Below are 19615 nucleotides of genomic sequence, written 5' to 3'. Positions count from 1 at the left end.
GGATCACTCGTGATCGGTAAACTAAGACATGACTCAGATGAAGTGGTTGCATTGATCAAACTTTGTTCCATTTTAGAACGAGTCTTTTTAGTTAACCAGGTGATTAGTGATGAGTCAGAGTCTGATTTCTTGGCTTTAGACCGTGTGAAATATGGATGCTCCGCCAGTTCCCCTTTAGCACAAGTCAACATTTTGTTTTGAAAATAAGTTTAAAAGAAAAAAAGATAAAAATAAGAAAAGAAAAAGAAAACGAGTCAGTATGCGGTAAGGACATATTATTGCACATAAACACATTATTGCACATAATACATCGCGTTCTATAATGCAAGGGACCTCTTTATGCCAGAGGTAGGCCTAACGAACATTTGAAGGACAAACATGTCTTTTATGTATCATTCCATAACTCTTCCTGAAACTAATTTACAAGAATGACAAAAATTTATTACATGCCAGTTAATAATACAATTCAAAGTTAATCTAAGATCTCTAATACTTCATCTCCACTAATTTCCTTTGGTTGTCTTCAAACCTCCGGCATTAATTGGATGCTCCACGACAACCTACAACAACATGTCAGTTTTCCTAAAATATTTATATATAGAGTACTAGGTCCACATATTCCTCACATTTCTCATTCAAATAATGCACATAAATAGTGAATAGTGTCACTTAGAGTCATAGACTCATTTGGACATTTGGTAAGGTTGACTAATGAACTCAATACACCAAGGGTATTAAGCCTCCTAGGTTTAAAATGATGCATGTCCTTACAAGGTTTTGGTTTTCGCTCTACCCTAGGTAGACTAAGAGTTGGCTTCCTACGACACAAGGTGTTACACCTCGGAAAAATCTTCTGTTGGTACGCAAGTGAATGAACAAGCGAAATACGAGTATCGGGTTAATGATGACTTAAGGGCATTTTGGGAAAGAGTTATAATGTCCCTTAGATTGGTATTGAAGTGTTAAACAAGTGTTAAGAAGGCTCCATGAGGATCGGAGATCAAACGAAGTGGCGAAACTAAGTTCAGTGACTGATGAGTTCTACGACTCATTATACGGACCGTATAGTGGACCGTAAAATCATCACAGTGAAGGTTGGTTGCTAGTGAAATTTTACGGTCAGTTATACGGACCGTATAAAATTTATACGGACCGTATAACGAACCGTCGAATGGTCACAGTGAAAGGTTGCTCACTGGTAACGTTTTACGGTCAGTTATACGGACCGTAAAACTGTTTTACGGACCGTATAACGGACCGTCAAGTAGTCACAGTGAAGGGGTGCTGGGCAGACCCATTTCACGATCTATTATACGGACCGTATAACCATTATACGGACCGTATAATGGACCGTATAATGGAACCCGACAGTTCAGTGATGATTTAATAAATAAAGACCAAGTTCATGAAAATCATTTCCACATTTCTTCTCTCTCTCTAAAACATCTCTCTACAACTTTTGTACAAGTTTTCAAGGGTATTAATCCATCAACCACATTAAACAAGTAAATCCAAGGTAGAAACCCATCAAGGATCATCTAAAGTCAAGAAACCCAAATGGAGAAAAACTAGGATTTTACTCAAAGTGGAGTATTATCAACAAAAGCTTGTCCCTAAAACTTCTAAGGTAAGATTCATGATTTTTATATGATGTTTACGGTATTGGAGAATTAAAATGCATGGATTGTAGAAAACATGGTCCACTAGGGTATGAATGATGAATAGTGACGTTTTTGAGATATAGTTTGAATTGAATCATGATTGTTGTTGTATTGTGATATGAGTGTGTTATAAATGACGTTAAGATCATGAAATAGACATTGTATATGGATGAACGAAGTTGGGTGTTGTGACCATAAATAGGGACAAATGGAAGTGAATTGAGAATGTGGATAATGTAGATGATTAAATGCCATGGAAATGATATTATAAATGTGTTGTTGGCGTTTGGGGGTTGAATTATGATATGGAAAAATGTTGTATAGATAAAGGAGATGCTGTCCAATTTTCTCTAGTTCTAGCCACGTGCACTAGTTATCGATACTAATGATAGTATGACCTTAATGAAGGTAGAAACGTGAGCATCGAAGGAGTACGTGCAAGTGTAGAATAATTCGACAAAGAGGTATGTAAGGCTAACCCTTCTTTCATAAGGCATGGTTCTTTGGCCAAACTCCTAATCCCTCTATATGAGCATGTTGACTACAAATGTTTCACATTCCGAGCTCATAAGCTCACTATCCTTGATTGGTACTACGAATGCGCTACGCACCTCAGGTGACGAGTAAGACTACGATATAGAAGTAACAATAACGATAATGATAGTAATGATGATGGTGATAATAATGATGCTAAAGGTGCCTACGGGCTGTTATACTCATACGTGCCTATGAAGGGCTATAATGAAACCCCGAGCATATAACGCCGGGTAGAATATATGTGTATGAATATGTATAGAATATGTATACGATTACGAAACGCGCGCACACATCTGCAGATGGTACGGATAACCCTGAAGCCTTGGTAGGGCCAGGTATGAGTAACATTGAGCCTTGGTTGGCCAAGTATGTATATGAAATACTGATCCAATGAGGTCGGGTACGCTATGTAAATGCCATGTATACGAAATGACTATGTATGTATATATTATGTAAAAGAATGTGATGAGACTATGTATAAGAATACGAATAAGGACATGTATACTAATACGAGCACAAGTATGGTACGAGTTTTATTATGCGGCACGAATGTCGATGTGAGTAAGTAAGCGACATGGTGATGATGATATTATTGTCTCCCCTCCTATGCTATTCCATATATTGTTCATTATGTTGTATATCAATGTTAATCATGCTTTACATACTCAGTACATTATTCGTACTGACGTCCTTTTGTTTGTGGACGCTGCGTCATGCCCGCAGGTGCACAGGGAGACAGACTTGACCCATAGCTGCCTATTTGAAGATTTCATAGAGAGCTCCATTTCCTTCGGAGCCATATCTTTTGGGTACTCATTCTTTTGTGTATATAATTATGGGCATAGCGGGGTTCTGTCCCGCTCATGATATGTCATACTCTTAGAGGCTCGTAGTCATGTGTATGTGGGTAGAGATGTTTGGCCATGTCGGCCTATGTCTTGTATATCTTTTGTTGGCCTCGTCGGCCTTGTATATTTGACATGGCATAGATGCCCATGATATGTTAATTGATGATGGTCGTCCAATGGGACTAGCTTGATTAATGATTTAAAATGCATGAAATGAATTATGGTTCACCTAGATGTTATGATATGCATGATAAGGGGGTGCCCGGGTGGGGTAGCACCGGGTGCTCGTCGTGGCCCCCTAGTCGGGTCGTGACACAAGGCTCCCCCAAGTGGACAACTTGGGAGTGGAAAGTCCGTGGCTGTCGACTGCACCGCCGATCGACTAAATCCACAAGATCGATCCAACTAAAGGGGTAATTTAGTAGTGCACGGCCGCGAACCGCGAAATCGCTTTAAGTGTGTGAATTTGTGTGAATTTTCCAGGAGTGGAGGAAGTATGAGCGGAATGCCAATTAAAAGCAAATACATATTACCATAGCAAAGGAAAATAAGGAATAAAGCAATAAAACATTTAAAAACATATAAGGCAAAATAAAGAAAACAAACAAAACATCCAACAAAATATTAATTAACCTAAGTTGTTACGGCTAAGAACTTAAACTCCCCAGTGGAGTCGCCAAGCTGTTATACCCCCATTTAAACGGGTTAAAGTAGAGTACAACATATTGGTAATTCCTATTTGTTTTATTTTAAGGAGTCGCCACCTAATTAATTTAATGGTGATTTAGGACACCTAATTTATTAACTAAGGCAGAGTTAAAACTAAACCTCCGTTAATGGTCTACTTAATTAGTGATTCTAGGTAAGGGTTCTAGATTATTCTAAAGGGAAGGGGTTAGGCATCCATTAGAATTCATTAAATATGGTTACCGTCCAAACTTAGATTAATTAATTAAGGCTAAATATAGTGTTTAAATTTAAAAAAAAATGGCTTACAAATATTGCTAAAGTTTTTAAAGGAAAATAATGTTAGTTAAAATAAGAGTTACAGAAAATACAATAATTTGTATAAACGAAGACTTTAAATGCCATTTTGAAATAAGACTTATAAAGGTTGTTAATGCTTTAAATGAAAGTATAATAGTGCTATTTAAAATAATACTTGTAGAAAATACAATAATTTGCCTATAAATAATAACTTCTTAAGAGAAGATTTAGTAAACGTGAACTTTAGATAGAAATTATATAATATGAATATTGCAATGTAGAAAAGCCTAGACTTATTTTTAATATGATGAAAAGGGCATGAGTTTTCTTTCTTTTATTAACTCTATTTAACTATATTTGGCTAAATACATGTATAATCTAATCAATCTAAAATATTTATAAAATATACCTGGATTAATATTTACATACTAGTGACGTTTTGAGATTTTTAAGATAGTAAAATAAAGCACGATTCCTTTAGCTCAAAATATGCTATTTTGAAAATCAATTATTCTAATGAAAGATGAATATTATAAGTATTATAAATAATTTTAACGTAACATAAAAACAAGAATGAAATCTATGGAATTAATTGCGGTTTTTTTAGATTAACTACCCATTACTAAAACTAACCCCACTAATTCATTAGGAATCATCTAAACTAAAAATAAAAGTGTCAGTCATGCATAATGGAAATCAAATACATAACAAAAAAAATAGAAGGAATGGATGCCAAATAAATGGATCTGGCCCGATTGGGCCCACTGCTGCAATCCTTTTCTGCCTCTGGGCTTCGGCCCAGAAACTTTTTAACATTGCCTCAAATGGATTGCAGTTCTGTTTTTGCTATATGGGCCTCGACCCAGAATTTTATTTGCTGCGGATGGGTTGAATGAGGGATGACTCGAGAAGATTATTTCGTTGGGCTTTAGCCCAACACCGAATGCGGAGGGAGACGAGTCCCTTGGACTCGTATGTGAGGTTCATGCAAAAGAAAAAAAAATGAAGAAAAAGATTAGTATATAATCAATAAGGTTAAACAAATAAAATGTAAACTAAAAAAATCAGTAGGTTGTATATATAAACAAATAAAATGTAAACTAAAAAATCAGTCGCTGTGTATATTTCAGCCACCGCACACTTATGACGTAAAAAACAGGGCAACGCTCAAACATGGGCAGAATCAAATAGTATAACATTTATTGTATTTAGACGTGGGTAGAATTCGGACTTATGCAAGGGCTAGTGTACACATAATAATCAGGGTATATATGGTATACCTGAAAGGTATACACTAATATACGACCTTTGTATACACTTGGTGTATACTGAGGTTTATATACTATGTATACTTCGAGGTATATCATACCATAAACAGAAATCAGATAGGGAATATGAGGAGATAAGCCAACATGAGCAGATTCGAAAACGCAAAAAGAAAGAGGAAAGGAAATTCATGGGCATCTCGTATACTCCAAACCAAAAACAGATATACCAAAGCAATCACAATGAGCAGTTACGAGTATGATCAGAAGGAATTCCCAGATATTTTGTCATGGTTCAAGTAGATAATCAGCGAACCAAACACACTCCATTAACAGATGCAGACTTAACTTTGAATCAGAGGTAATCATACAAGGTAACCCAACATATGGAGAACTAAAACAGGTACACTAAACTAAGTGACATTGATAACACTTAACATGCCTCTGGAGAGACTGGACAGTAGCAACACATTAAGACCAAGATTATTTCCAATCTACACCTACTTCACAACTTGCAGAATAGACATGATTAGATGAACAGATGCAAAACTAAGAAAATAAATACATATTCCTAAATGGACAGTTTCAGACATATGTAAGCGAATTGCCAAAAGGCCAAGGTACTTCTTATTCCTAAATGAAAACATGTTCAAGCCATTACGAAATTCTTCGTTCATTTAGGACTTCCAACAAAATATTCAACCACCATAGTTACATTTTTTTTCAGAGGGAAGGACAAGGGAACTGAAAATAGGTATGTGCATTTCAGTCATACAGAGGCATGAACATTCAGTATATTCACATGAACTACATATGAAGACAAACATGCTAATAAGACTAAAATCATCTGAACTGAATGAAGGCATGAATAGACGGATTGTGCTAACTACCAGCCTGGAAACTAAACCACATTAAACATGAATGTCTAAGCATTTTAACTACTAAAACGAAACTAAGCTAACTAAAACAGGAATATGCGTAAGGCTACTAAGCTAAGCTAAACTGAACATAAGCCAACTGAGACAACAATCGTGAATGAATACATAAACACTTACTGAGCTATCAGACTGAAATTAATTGACTAAAGAAAAGTTGTTCACATGCTTAAGCAAACTAAACCAAATTATCATATGTAAACATACTTAACCATACAACAGATCAACACAGAAAACCTGCAAACCGACTTATCTATCAAACGAAATTAGCTTAACTAAACTAACATATTCTGATCCCAGAATGACAACCAAAATAACACAGAGCAACAACGAATGCAAAGTTAAAAAAATAGAGAATTACCTTCTTCGGGTGCAGCGAAGTGGGTCCTCAAATCTTCGATCTATCTCGAAACGCCACCAAATCGGAGTTTGTATAGATTGGAATCAATATCCAAGTCAAAAGGAGACAAACAACAAAAAAGGGAAATTTAGATTTTCGACTCAATACTAGAACAATATTGCAACTGCTAACAGAACTAGTATTTTAGGGAATTCTATGGCGGCTAAAAACAGAGAACTTAGTTTTTTACCGAATTTTCCAGGTGACCAAAAAGACTTATATTTCAGAAGATTCAAGGAGGCTAAAAAGGACTCTTTTTTTTTTCTTAGGGGGGATTTTGTGCGGCTGAACCTCTTTTAATCACTCTCAAAACGATTATTTATAGGGGCTTTTTCTAGGGTTTTCTCTAAGGTTTGAATTTTTGGGCGGGATTCTTGGTCAACGACGCTCCACCCCCTCCCAAATCAACGTTCAGATTTCAAATACCCGATTAGAAAAAAAAAAGGAAACGGACAAAACCCATTAAAATTTCGTACCCAAAAATAAAAAAGGAACTGATAAAACCGATTGGAAATCACAAGTAGACAAAGCTCATCAAAGATGCTTCAGGTCGAAAGTAGAGAGGAAGAAGAAGAAAACAAAAACTTCCCTTCTTCAAATGGTTGGCAAACTGACGGGGGGGGGGGGGGGGGGGGTACAAAACATTAATCTCTCTTTCCGAATTTGACCATGCATGGACTGCGACCCCGAAAGGACTCTGTGGACTCACCGTTTTCGTCGTTGACGAGTGAGAGAAGAGAAAGAGGAGGAGGGAGGAAGGAGGAGAGAGAAGTGTGTGCGGCGGATGGGAAATGGAACCCTAGTGGTTCGTTTTTGGTTGAAAAGAAGATTGGGTCGGGTCGGGTCACCAGTTGATGTAGTTGGCCGGTTTGTTGGGTTAAATAAAGGGCTGCTGAATTTAGAGTATGGGTTGGGTATTAAAATGTGGGCTGATGAATAAAATGTGGGCTGATGAATAAAATGTGGGCTGATTGGTCCGAAAATATTTATGTTGATTGGGCTAGGATTTGGGTTAATAATTTATTTGCTCCTTGTGCTATTTTGGCTTCTAAATTTGAATAAAATACCTAATTTAATTAACTACATTCTAACGTGTGCTAAAATATTACCTAGCATAACAATATGTAACTATTGGTGCTCGGATAAAAATGATGTCGTAATAGCCGTGCAATAATATTTGAAAGTCAATAGTGAATAAGCGCTATTATTTGATTGCGCGAAGGTAAATGCGATGCGTGTGCATAAACTGGTAAACAAATGCTGAAATGATAAAAAATGCGAATTATAATAATACTGGTATCAAAAGAATAATAATAATAATAATAATAATAATAATAGTGCAAGTAACAAAAATAATAACAGCTAGCGAAAAAAACACCGATATCAATAAGAGGCTGATAATTATAATAAAATATAAATAATTATTTTAAAGTTGCCAAAATATCAGAAGCGTAAATAAATATTGTGGGGAGAGGCGGGACAAAATTGGGTGTCAACATTAAGTTCAATAGTTTCAGCACGTCGAAACTAAACATGAAATCAGTGAAAATTAGCCTAAACTATCAAAACAGGAATTCTGGACAGTACTACTGTCTTGTACTGTCGCTTAGTTTCAAAGGGGTAAACGACAAAAATAGACTTTGTGCCCTTAATGAAAGTTGTAGATATATGTCTTGGGGTTTCATAGAAATTAGAATCACTCCTATAGAAGTTTTGTACAAAAAGATATGCTCAAAATACTAATAGCAGTACATGTAGGGTTTGAAAAACAGAAATCTGGGCAACACCTGCGTTGTACTTCATCACCCCTTTTTGAGTACATACAAGCAAAACTGAGTTTTGGAGCCTGAACAAAAGTTGTAGGGCTATAAAATATCTTTCTAGAACATCTTGAATCACTTAAAACTAAGCTTTATACAAGGCATTATGCTGTAAACACTAAAAGTAGTCCAATCCAAAAACGTGTTTGTAACTTACCTCAATCGTGTGGAGTTGCTTGGGGCTCAACCAAAGTAAGTCTTGATGATTGATTTAGAGGATGAATATTATGAGAGGAGAGAGGTTTTGGTGTCTTGTTTCCTTGGAGAAAATGAACTTAGAGGGGTGGTGGAGAGGATAAGAGCCAAAAGGGTATAAATCTTACTTAGTAAGATAAGGATGAAAAATAATAAAATAAAATAAAAAGGGGCTGTCCACTTTTATAAATATCTAATCCATTTAATAAATTTACTAAGATAATCATAGTAGGAGTAGTTTATATAACTACACCATAACACTTCAAACAAGTTTCAAATATCGTCAAGTTCACATTCAGGAAGTGCGAAGTAAAATATACCCTTACTATCAAGATATGATAAATCGAAAATTCAAGTATTCGCTAAAAACAAATTTTGGGGTGTTACAACTCTCTCCCCCTTAATAAATTTCGTCCCGAAATTTACCTTATGCTAGTCTCGAAACAAATGGGAATATTGAATTCGCATATCCTCTTCTCGCTCCCAGGTAGCCTCTTTGCCAGAATGATTTCTCCAAAGAACTTTTACTAATAGGATTTTCTTGTTTCTAAGCTCTTTTGTCTCATATGCCAAGATTTTGATAGGTTCCTCTTCAAATGTCATGTCAGGACTGACCTCAATGGATTCAACAGGAAGAACATGAGATGGATCTGAGCGATATCTTCTAAGCATAGAAACATGGAAGACATTGTGGATCTTATCTAACTCCGGTGGAAGAGCTAGTTTATATGCAACTGGACCAACTCTCTCAAGTACTTCATATGGTCCAATAAATCAAGGACTAAGTTTTTCTTTTTGGCCAAACCTCATAATCTTCTGACGATTATATTTCTGTTTTGGAGCGCAATTACGAACTGACTACTGGAGAATTGGTTAGTGCAGTATTTCCTCCACAACAGAAATATAATTATCAACATATTTGTGTAGAAACCAAGGGACAACAAATATAATTTGGTTAATCTGAGAAAGATCTTTATAAAATTCATTTTGAAAACTTGTTGTTTCATTATCAGTAAAATTTGTAAAAAACCATTTTCGAAATGGCTCCCATTTGGGTGTATAAAATTCTTTGCTAATTTCCAGTCTTGCGGGTGATCCCCGACTAAAATCAATTCTTTGATCTGGATCCATTAAAAACTTTAAATTTCATATCAGACGCAGTCAATTCTATGTCTGGAATACTAGTAACAATATTATCCTGGTCAATCTTAAGACCACTGACTCTATTAGTGTTAGTTTCTGTATTTTGAGAAGTAGAAGCTCTAGATGGGGACTTGACAATATAATCAATTGGCGAAATATAAAAATGACATCAAGAATTTGATCTAGTTAGTCTAGATCTACTGCTAGTACTATAACTTTCACCTTTAACTAATAAAGATGGAGGTTCACAAAATCTTAATTTAATGGTCCCTTCTGGGGCTTGCTCAATTTCAGAAATATCAGTATTTATATTATTTTGAGGAGGTGCAGCTCCTTCTATGACCCACTCTTTGGGCAAATCAATTTCATCCCATTTGATAGGTCTTTTAGTAACAACTTTGGATTTACCAAAATTAGTTTCTATCAAAATAGTTTCATTTTTGAAATCCATGATTTTACACATAGGATTCATAGTATATAATGGTTTAAAATATATTCTATAACAGATAGATATAACCTTTGTACCTGGCATGTAATCATAACCATGCAATTTAACACTTAATATTAAAGCGTCTAAAGAATTATCATCCTGCAATGACACCTGCAAGTTAGGATAAGTATTAAAATAAACAGGGCCATAAGCCAAACTAGTTGTACTGTCCCTATAAGGGATTTTTTCCAATTTCGATTTCTACCATCTCTTAAAGCTGCTATAAAGCTTTCCGGCAAACCTCTTAATGTAAGTGGTTGGAATGCTACTTGTAGTAACCCAATATGCATAAATCTATGAGTTTCCCTATAAGGAGCTAAATCATAATAATCTAAAAGTAGCATGGTCATTATGAACTGTAATTGTTTCTTCAGTGATTTTAACCACTTGCTTGAGACCTAATTTCTCAAAAGTACCCATCGATATATTAATCTAGGTTGAATTTTAGGAATTGTCCATTTATTAAGAAGATCTAAATGTTGAGGCATATCATACTCTTCTTTTTTAGTATTTTTAACCGTATTTTTTCTTCTAATGATATCTATTACAAAAAGAGTGTTGAACATATATCACCTATGACTACTTATGTACCATGACTCTGATACCATTAACTGCAGATCTATTCTCATTGCATAAGGGTGATATATGTTCAACACTCTTTTTCTAATGGATATCATTAGAAGAAAAAATACGGTTAAAAATACTAAAAAAGAGGAATATGATATGCCTCAACATTTAGATCTTCTTAATAAATGGACAATTCCTAAAATTCAACCCAAGTTAATATATCAGATGGGTACTTTTCAGAAATTAGGTCTCAAGTTGTTGTCTTTCATTTAGACCATGTCTAATAATTTGCTGATTCAGCTTGATCTCATTGCATAAGGCTAAACCTTCCTACATGCATGTTTCTATTAATTTCCCATAAGTATAACTATCATAATTGATACTAGCTTCCCCTTTCTTAAGAGCTTTCCTAAGAGTATAATTTATTGTATCTCACATAATATCTTTTTATAATAATGTTCTTAATGTATGTTACGTTGTTTTATTCTTAATGTATGTTACTACCTTAATTATATATTATTTGTAATTACATATAGTTTAATATATGAGATACAATATATTCTGTTATTGTATCTCACATAATATCTTTTTATAATAATGTTCTTAATGTATGTTACGTTATTTTATGTTAATTTAGTTGCTCTATCATAATCTAAACTTTTATTATAAATATTAATATTCCGTTAGAAAGTGTAACGTATAGTTGGCCAAGTGAAAAATCATGTTACGACACATATACTATACAAATGAAAATGCTGTATCGTTGTAATTACAAACACATTAAAAATTAGTTGGAACAAATTCCTTCATTTTTTTAAAATAAAATTGAATTTTGGGGATAAACATGCGTGGAGGCATATTGACCTATCAATTTTTTCTTGAAAAGTTAAGTAGCTTATAAAATTAAAATTTGATATTATGTTTGTATTCCTCGTGAAAAAGAATTGTAACCTCAACATATGAGCCAACACATTCTTAAGGTAGAATATTTAAAAGCAATATCTAGTCAAAGTAAATTCATATCTTTTAGGAGTAAAAGGGATAAATTGGTTGTTATAACAAATTTATAACTATTTCAAAGTTTCAAATGAGAGGCGGATCTAGGATTTGAAGGTGGCGGGTGCCACAATTTTCTTCAATGTACATCTTGTTAAGAACGTATATTTGAGTCGGGTCCATCTCTTTTTAGTTTATTCGGGTCAACTTAATAGGCTTTTTTTTATTTACAAATATGAAATTACATCTCAAAAATCAAGAAACGAACATAATTAGCATCTTAAACAAGGAATAACACCCATTAACAACATAAGTAAAATCGACATTTTCACCAAGGGACTTGCATCTCTTATGTATATTAAAAATGAATTTGCACAAGTAAAATAAAATCTTCAATAAGGGAATTACACCAATCAAACTAAGAAAAATAATAGAAAAACTCTTCAATAGGTAAATACACCCCATAAGTAAATGTAGAATTAGATAAACTACAAGTTCTCAAAAATAATTATAAATTTCATATTTTTTCTAAGCAGTGCTTACGAAATTTCCATCACAATTTAAGTAGTAAAGTGATTCAAATTGACTTTAACAATTATAGAATAGCATAAATTTTTATAATACGCTCCCTCCGTCCGTTTTTATTTATCCATTATCCTAAAAATATCTGTCCACTTTTACTTGTAAGTTATTTAGTTTGAAAAAACAATACATAATTTACCATTTTATACATATTTTACCCTTATTATTAAGTATTCCAATTCATTTCTCATTTTATTTATTGCTTATTAAGAGTGTCCCAAGTCAAATATAGACAAATAAACATGGACGGAGGGAGTAATAAACAAAAGAAATTATATTAAAAACATTGAATTTTGATCTCAATCCAAAATTCTCATTGAGACCCAAGTTTTTTGATTTAAATACTCACAGGTTTGAGATTAGAAAAATGCTTAATTTAAGGGATTTTGAAGTTTCTATTTGTGTGTTCTCGCTAGAGATCACATATAAAATAATAGAAAAGAGGAAAGACAATATAAATAATAAAAAGATAAATAGAAAATTGGAGAGCCGAAAAGAGAATTACTGGTACAAAGGAAGTAAAAAGCACAAAGAAAGACGGGAGTCGGAAAATGTTCAAGATAGATTCAAACTTGTGTCTACTAGCCGTGACACCTTTGTCTAATTTACGACTGGGGATGACAGGTTCAAATATTTAACCTAATTGAAGCAAATTACAACATAAGTATATAAAAAAATTATTAATCTAGGGGGTGCCATGCCACCCTCACCCTTACCCTAAAGGGTGGATCCGCCCCTGTTTCAAATATATAATTAGTTTATCTAAAGATTAATTATTATTACAATTTTACATGATATGATAGCTTGATTTATTTTCTTAAGGATATAAAAGATTGTAAATAAGAGATGGATTATATAAGGTAAAATTTTAATTTCAAATATTAGGACTTTGTACATAGTTCAAATTAAAAAAATTATAAGCAAAAGTTTTGGTTAAATATTAGAACCAGATAAAAAGTCGATCAATACTTAATGTAAGAATTTCATGATTATATACATATTCGGGCACGCGCTTTGCACGTATACCTATATCAATGAGTATAAATTTGGATTGAGAATATGTTACATTAAAAAATATAGGAAAAATTGCGATCTAAGATTTTCTTTCCGCAGATGCATTGCATATATGCAATTTACCAAAAACACATATCTGTATATAAAGTGCACCATAAATATTTTTATTGAAGAATAGTATTACTCTTTCCAGAAAGATTAAAATATGAAGAAAAAGATAGATCGGGGAAGTGGGTTAAAGTCACGTACCTTAGCTTGATGATAATTCAAGAGAATTTGCCTTGAGCTGTTGATTTAAAAAAAAAATCGAACCTGTCACAACTATTTATAAAATAATGACTATAATCGATTTTTTTGAAAAACTAAAACTTAACAATTTCATCTCATTTATTAGTATGAAAAAAGATTCTGTAATAATGAAATTGGAGAAATACAACTTTTTCTAGAAAGATTAAAATATGAAAACAACAAATAGATTTTGGAAGTAGTTGAAGTCACATACTTGATGGCTTGATGAAGATCCTAGAGAAATTATCTTGATTAACTGATCTAAAAACCTCAAACCTGTCACATTTAAGACCAAAATAATTATCATAATCGATCTCTTTGAATAACTATTACCTAACAGTTTCATTTCACCTATTAGTATGAAAAAGATTATCCAATAACGAAACTAGACAAACGCATTATGACTATAGTTGCATCCCATAATCTCTAAAAAAAAAAAAAAACAGTATATAATAACGATTTAGGATATTCATAAATCGATAACCGATAAATCAAACAGATAACATTTAAAATCGAGTTGAGCTGACCAATACGCAACCCTAGACCTAATATCTCTTTATATACAATGTTTTGGTGTACGGTCCTTTTTATCTTTTTGATTGCTCTGTGTAGACCTAATATTTTTATATGAGACTCTTTTATATGAAGAATGTTTCTTCTAAAACTCAAGGTTCAATGCCTCCCACAATAATACCTAAAAGGATGGAAATTTGGTTTTCAACTAAGGGAATTAAGAATCCACAGCCGTCACATATATAGATTCTACTATTCAAAACTAAAATAGAATTCACGTAGTAAATATATGTACACCATAAAAAATAATTTATTTGTTTTAACACCCCCAAATTGTTCAAAAATTAATTCCTCCAAAGACATTAAACAAAAAGGGTCAAACTTCCTGAATAAACATAATACAATTAAAAATCATTAATATCTTTTTAAAGAGAATATGCTTACCGGTCAACACTGTACAAATAATATCTGACTATATACGTGAGAACATATCTAGTTATGATAATAAAACAAAAACACAAACAAAAGTTAAGATTGATCAAATCCATCTACATAAGCTATACTAACAGATAGCATAAATCCTAGAAAACCCACATGAAATGCATATCTAAATATTTTGTTTGAATACATGAATGCAAAATTCATAGAAGACAAAAAAAAACCCTTAAAACATACAAAGTCGCGAGAAAGTTGAAGAAGACTTTGGAATTATAACTGCTTTTATTGAAGCATTTTAAAATAGACAAAAAGAGGATTCATAAAACAAAAAGGTTTTTATGGCAGTTTTATTTTTACATGTGGCAAGGTTTCATATAATATATTAATCAATTTAGCTTGTTAATCCAATTTGTAATTTGAGATCACGAATGGAAAGTCCTTGAAGGACTTGGCTGCACATCACATGAAATCCAAAAATGTAACGATCTGTTAGGTCATTTTTTTTAATCAATTTTGCCATTAATAACTCTTCCCTTAGCCTTAGTTTGGTGTTTTTGACTTGCGGGGATGGTCGGCACGGTTATCGAGGCAATCGGATTAGAAGCGAAGTGAAAAACCTATGTTCTGAACTCTTAACTTTGGTTTTGGGTAAACGTGTCCGAAATAGAATTCTAATAGTTCTGTTAGGTCTGGAACATGGTTTTTGACTTGGTACGATAGTTGGTTCGGTTCCGAGGCGTTCAGGTGTGATTTGGTTCATTGGTTGGAAAGTTAGGATTTTGATGTTTTGGAGTTGACCTTTGTCAACCTGGGGTCAAGATGACCTCTTTTGCGAATTCCAATGCGCAAGCAAGTTCGTAGTGTGTTTTATGAATGAAATGCATGTTTGGTTTGTGTCCGGGGTTTTCCGGGTGAGTTTCGGGCATCAAAACCAATTTCAGAAGACACCAGAAAAATCTAGTGTTCAGTAGCTGGTTTCCTTCTTTGAGTTTACGAAAGAGGAACTACGTTCGCGTGAGTTGACCAGGGTTGTTATATCCCGCATTTTTGTACAATCGGGTAATTCAAGGTAATTGCGGGAAGATGACAAGCAAGGCCTTACTTTTATTTTGTTAAGCATATGAGTTGCTATGAAGAATTTGGAGTGGGAATATTAAGAAAGGTCAAGGGCATAAAGGGAAATTCGCAATATGATTCGTGGAGAACATAGAGGAAGACGAAGGGAAAATTTAGAATTTGGAAAAAAATTTAATTTTTCATGAAGTACAAAAATAGAACAAAAAAAAAGTGGGCTTGTGGTGTTGGGCCATGCTTGGCCGTCCAACATGGTGGTGGGCTTAAGCCCACATATGAATTTAATGAAACAATTTAAAAGATGACTAAGTCATCTTATTTCATTAATTCTCTAGAAAGTTCAAGAGAAGGCAAAGAATAAAAGGAAGATGAGAGAAACTCCTAGGCCATTTCGGCCATAGCAAGAGCAATAAGAACTTTGGGAATTTTTTCATCAACCATTTTCCTCTCCTAGCTAAACAATTCCTTGAAGGGTTCTTAACCTAGTGAAGAGTGCTTTGGAGCAAGGGAAACACAAATCTTGGCAAGTTTGCAAGTGTAGCCAAGTGAAGATTCAAAGTAAAAGAGGTAAGATTTGAGATTTTTCTTATATATTATAGATGCTTAAGTGTGTTGTAGAGTATAAAGATGGATGAAATGTATGTGTTATGAAGGTGTGTGTGTGTGGCCGTGACTTTCATAGCCAAGCCGTGAGTGTGTATGTGTTGTGTGTTGTGTTGTGTTATGTTGTGTGTTGGTTATTGTTATAAAGTATAGAAAATATGGAGATTCATGAAAATATGTATATGGGGTGTGTTGGACGAATGGTGTAGGTTGTGGAAAGGTGTGGTGAATTAATTTTACTTAGTATTGTAATTGTTGTTATGGTAAGTTCCATGATGTAAAATAAGGATTTAATGGTTAAGGAGTGAAATTGTGTTGATTGTGGATTCTAGATTGCTAATGAAAAGCTTAATGATCTTAGAGAAATTATGGTAGTTGGAGACTTGCTTTAGAGATTATGTAAATTGAAAATATTGTTCTTGAATGCATGGAAGATAATGAGACTAGCATGATGTTGTTGGTGTATGAACTATTAGGTCGTTATTGTTTTATTAAAGTTGGAAGGTCTTGAAGGGAATTGTATATTGATTGAATTGTTAGAATGTACTTTGGGTCGGTTATCGAAATTGTTAGTATGGTTGTTGGCTTTGTTATTGATAATTTGGCCGGGTCGAATTCCCGGGATTGTTGATGATTGAAATTGGCCAAGTTGAACTTGGTGGGATGGAGTATTTACAGGGGAAGTGCTGCCGAAATTTCGGTAGACAAATGTTACTTTAAGATTCAAATTCCAAATGCTCTAACCAAAGTTTGGTAAATGTGACCAATTTGTAGATTTTGGCGAATTTGCGACTTGAATTTGGAGTAGCAAAAGGGGCGGAAAGAGGCATGTAAGGCTTCATCCTTCCTTCTATGGCATGTCTTAGACGTAATAAGTTGGATACGAGCCTCGGGGATAACCCTATTCTCCGGAACCCGCACCTAAAGTTTCCCCTTTTTCATTCAATGGAATTGAACTAGAAGTTGTGCAAAATGTTGAAAAACCATCCTAAACCTCTAGAACTTGCATAAAGAGGACCCGATTACTTTAAAACCCTCACAAGTAAAACCATGACATGTAATATATGAAAATTTAGTACGCCGCCTCATTTGACCCGAGGTGGGCCCATTGTTCCCGGATTCTTCCCTATTGTTCAGTTATTACCCGATAAGTGTTACAACTATTCTAAGGATAGTATTTCTATGATAATAATGATAACGATGATGTTAAGGAAGAGAGTATATCTATGATGAGTATGACAAGAGTGATTCCACGACTAAGAGTCTTGAGCTAAGGACTCAATACGAGGGTAAAAGTGTCAAGCTAGTTATTGATCTTTAATGCTACTTCTTGGTTATGACCCGAGTTTCTAAAGACTTCAAGTGAGTGATTTATGATGTTGATGACCTTGTCCTATTTTTTCCCTTAACGCTATTCTTCATTGATAGTCTCGCCTTATAATACTAGTCCCTTCAAGGCGAGGCAAAGTCATGATGATTATTCCATAACGCAATCGGAGGTTTCCGACCTTATGTCACTCCGATAGAGTAGTAGCTTTCACTTGGGCTCTCATGCATGCTTTATACTTATGTATGAGTTATTTTATGACACTGTGCCGTCCAACGGGCGGCCGGGCAGATATACACACCACTATAATGGGCAGCTTATACCCCGGACGCGGGAGGCCTGGACGCGGGCTCACACACCGTTCCTACATGGACGGGCAGTATATACACCGTTCCTATTGGGACGGGCAGCATTACACCGCACCTATATGGTCGGGCAGTTTACTTACATATTTTTACATATTATTTTTAAAGCTAGCATGCATAGTATCCGCCCTAAGGGGCATTCAGATGAACAGCTTATTCCTTTACCCCATGGTATGCTCAGATAAAGTTACACCGTACCTCTATGGTCGGGCAGCACTACACCGTACCTATGGGGTCGGGCAGTATTACACAGTACCTACGTGGTCGGGCAGTGTACTTGAGATGACTATATGTTATTTCTAGAGGTAAAGTTAAATTGCATAAGTATCTGCCTTAAGAGGCAAACAGAGGTACAAATTATATCCCTCCTTCTCTATGCTATGTTTTATGCTTTCTAGTATGATCTTATTTTACTATTCATGCCTTACATACTCGGTACATCATTCGTACTAACGTCCCTTCTTGCGGACGCTGCGTTTCATGCCGCGCAGGTAAGCAGGTTGGCGGACTTGATCCTTAAGAGCTCCACCAGCGGTATATTGAGAGTGCTCCAGTTCTTTCGGGGCTCCAGCTTATTGGTACTACTTTTGTGTACATGTCCGGACTCGGCAGTATCCGGTCCTTTTTGTGATGCTATGCATTATGTTTAGAGGCTCGTAGACAGACATGTACAGTTAGATGTTTTGTACTTTTGAGGGCCTTCGTCACTGTATAAGGTGCTAGTAAAGTTTAAAAGCGTACGTTTATGATTATGCTGTTAATGTTAATGTCGAGTAACAAAAAAAAAATGTATGGTATACTTCATATGACCCACTTAGTAATAAGAATATGATGCGAGATAAGGGGGTGCTCGGTATAAGTATCGGGTACTCGTCACGGCCCCTAGTTGGGTCGTGACAAGGGTGGTCAACGCGAACGCAAGTCCTCTGTCGCATTCGCGAAGGGGAAATAGGGTTGGGCCGGGTCATGCCTGGGCATCACGATCGCGATGCTACCGTCGCATTCGCGATGGTTGGGTCGGGTCAGGGCCGCATTCGCGAAGAAAGGATGGCTGAAACAGTGATTTATTTCCCCACTTTGAAACTAAACCCCATTTTCACATAACTCAAGTTCTAGAGGCCGGATTTGGGAGAAAATAAGAACTAAGTTCGAGATTCATCGTTGGGGTAAGATTCTAACCTTGATTTCATCATTTCCCATTGATTGCTTCCATTGTTTAGTAATTAAATCATGCTTTTGGGTTGGAAATTTGGGGGTTTTAGCCCTAACTTAAGAATTGAGCTTTTCTTGGCATTGGAGGTCAATCCATGGTTAGTTTTAAGTGATTTTCGGGGGTTTAGCTTATTTAGACTATAGGTAAGTCGAATTTAAGTTCAATTTCTAGTTTGTCCTTAGGGCTCAGTTTTAATTATTTTGGGTTCATTTTTGAGTTCAGATTATAAGTATTGCAATATGAGTACTATTGGATTCATGTGACCTCGTAGAACACTATTTTGATATTATTGAACTCATATTCTTGATAAATCACCATTTTGATCCTCGGGGTTTGGGGATGCTATTTGGGGTT

Source organism: Lycium barbarum, chromosome 3 (assembly GCF_019175385.1).
Source record: "Lycium barbarum isolate Lr01 chromosome 3, ASM1917538v2, whole genome shotgun sequence".
NCBI lineage: Eukaryota > Viridiplantae > Streptophyta > Magnoliopsida > Solanales > Solanaceae > Lycium > Lycium barbarum.
Note: the sequence above shows the minus strand (reverse complement) of the source record.